At 56.5% G+C, this 2,500-nt stretch overlaps 3 non-coding genes across 3 annotated transcripts in view; all 3 read right to left on the bottom strand.

Annotated features, from left to right (window-relative positions):
• Positions 1-841: 841 nt before the first annotated feature.
• On the bottom strand, positions 842-960 carry LOC140414233 (5S ribosomal RNA). Its single transcript, XR_011943374.1, has one exon. It is a non-coding gene; the product is annotated as a 5S ribosomal RNA (ribosomal RNA).
• Positions 961-1,654: 694 nt separating this feature from the next.
• Positions 1,655-1,773, bottom strand: LOC140412067 (5S ribosomal RNA). The gene has a single exon (XR_011941273.1). It is a non-coding gene; the product is annotated as a 5S ribosomal RNA (ribosomal RNA).
• Positions 1,774-2,463: 690 nt separating this feature from the next.
• The window catches only part of LOC140412069 (5S ribosomal RNA), a 119-nt gene continuing 82 nt past the window's right edge, over positions 2,464-2,500 (bottom strand). The window contains exon 1 of the ribosomal RNA XR_011941275.1: positions 2,464-2,500. This exon is cut by the window's right edge and continues 82 nt beyond it. This is a non-coding gene — a ribosomal RNA (5S ribosomal RNA).

Raw genomic sequence — 2,500 nt, forward strand, 5'->3', positions numbered from 1 at the left:
GCAAACTTACTAATCAGACCAGTTACATTTTCCTCCAAATCATTTATATATACTACAAAGAGCAAAGGTCCCAGCACTGGACCTAAGTCTGCTTAGCTTCCGAGATCAGACGAGATCGGGCATTTTCAGACTAGTATGGCCGTAGGCATCTGCAGCACCGTCTTCTCGCCTATTCAAGTTGGCCACCCTAGCACCCTCGCCACTTCTTCTTTCCGGTTGTTTTCAATTTTTTCTCTCTCTTTTTCTACTTCTACTTCTACTTCTCCTCCTCTTTCTCTCCTTCTCCTGCTAATTCTAGCCTATATGCCTGATACTCGCTCCCCTTCATGCCGTCCCCACCTAGCTCTCTTTTTTCTTCTCCACCTCCCCAAGGAAAACTGCAAGCCCCGCCCACCTCACACCAGCCTGCCGCCTGCACGCTGCTGCCTTTCCACATTGCAACGCTGCGCACTTCTCTCAGCACAGCCAGCACAAGGGTCAGGCAGGCAATGCAAGCCAGCTCTCTCTTCCTTCGCTTTCCACACCAGCCCCAATGCCACAACTTGCATTCATGCGGCGCCTTCAGGCTAGGAGAGAGAACGTCCTGCCGACACACTGGCTTGCGGCCACACGGGCCAGCTGGCGTGCCCATCAAAGTGCAGCACGCCAAGGCACACAACCGTGCTGCGTTGCAAAGGCCCGGCAAAGCTGCAGCAGCTGAATGGCCCGACCAAGCCGCCTGCCTGAGTTGAGCCCGCAGGCAAGTGTTGGGAGGAATGGCGAGGACGCAGAGAGCAGCAAAAGGTTGGCCTGCCTCTGGTGTGGAGAGTGCTTGGCGTGAGCAGTCACTGCTGGCCGCAAAAGCCTACTGCACCTGGTATTCCCAGGCGGTCTCCCATCCAAGTACTAACCAGGCCTGAGTCTGCTTAGTTTCCGAGATCAGACGAGATCGGGCGTTTTCAGACTAGTATGGCCGTAGGCATCTGCAGCACCGTCTTCTCGCCTATTCAAGCTGGCCACCCTAGCACCCTCGCCACTTCTTCTTTCCGGTTGTTTTCAATTTTTTCTCTCTCTTTTTCTACTTCTACTTCTACTTCTCCTCCTCTTTCTCTCCTTCTCCTGCTAATTCTAGCCTATATGCCTGATACTCGCTCCCCTTCATGCCGTCCCCACCTAGCTCTCTTTTTTCTTCTCCACCTCCCCAAGGAAAACTGCAAGCCCCGCCCACCTCACACCAGCCTGCCGCCTGCACGCTGCTGCCTTTCCACATTGCAACGCTGCGCACTTCTCTCAGCACAGCCAGCACAAGGGTCAGGCAGGCAATGCAAGCCAGCTCTCTCTTCCTTCGCTTTCCACACCAGCCCCAATGCCACAACTTGCATTCATGCGGCGCCTTCAGGCTAGGAGAGAGAACGTCCTGCCGACACACTGGCTTGCGGCCACACGGGCCAGCTGGCGTGCCCATCAAAGTGCAGCACGCCAAGGCACACAACCGTGCTGCGTTGCAAAGGCCCGGCAAAGCTGCAGCAGCTGAATGGCCCGACCAAGCCGCCTGCCTGAGTTGAGCCCGCAGGCAAGTGTTGGGAGGAATGGCGAGGACGCAGAGAGCAGCAAAAGGTTGGCCTGCCTCTGGTGTGGAGAGTGCTTGGCGTGAGCAGTCACTGCTGGCCGCAAAAGCCTACTGCACCTGGTATTCCCAGGCGGTCTCCCATCCAAGTACTAACCAGGCCTGAGTCTGCTTAGCTTCCGAGATCAGACGAGATCGGGCGTTTTCAGACTAGTATGGCCGTAGGCATCTGCAGCACTGTCTTCTCGCCTATTCAAGCTGGCCACCCTAGCACCCTCGCCACTTCTTCTTTCCGGTTGTTTTCAATTTTTTCTCTCTCTTTTTCTACTTCTACTTCTACTTCTCCTCCTCTTTCTCTCCTTCTCCTGCTAATTCTAGCCTATATGCCTGATACTCGCTCCCCTTCATGCCGTCCCCACCTAGCTCTCTTTTTTCTTCTCCACCTCCCCAAGGAAAACTGCAAGCCCCGCCCACCTCACACCAGCCTGCCGCCTGCACGCTGCTGCCTTTCCACATTGCAACGCTGCGCACTTCTCTCAGCACAGCCAGCACAAGGGTCAGGCAGGCAATGCAAGCCAGCTCTCTCTTCCTTCGCTTTCCACACCAGCCCCAATGCCACAACTTGCATTCTTGCGGCGCCTTCAGGCTAGGAGAACGTCCTGCCGACACACTGGCTTGCGGCCACACGGGCCAGCTGGCGGGCCCATCAAAGTGCAGCACGCCAAGGCACCCAACCGTGCTGCGTTGCAAAGGCCCGGCAAAGCTGCAGCAGCTGAATGGCCCGACCAAGCCGCCTGCCTGAGTTGAGCCCGCAGGCAAGTGTTGGGAGGAATGGCGAGGACGCAGAGAGCAGCAAAAGGTTGGCCTGCCTCTGGTGTGGAGAGTGCTTGGCGTGAGCAGTCTCTGCTGGCCGCAAAAGCCTACTGCACCTGGTATTCCCAGGCGGTCTCCCAT

Source organism: Scyliorhinus torazame, chromosome 4, assembly GCF_047496885.1.
Source record: "Scyliorhinus torazame isolate Kashiwa2021f chromosome 4, sScyTor2.1, whole genome shotgun sequence".
Classification (NCBI taxonomy): Eukaryota; Metazoa; Chordata; class Chondrichthyes; order Carcharhiniformes; family Scyliorhinidae; genus Scyliorhinus; species Scyliorhinus torazame.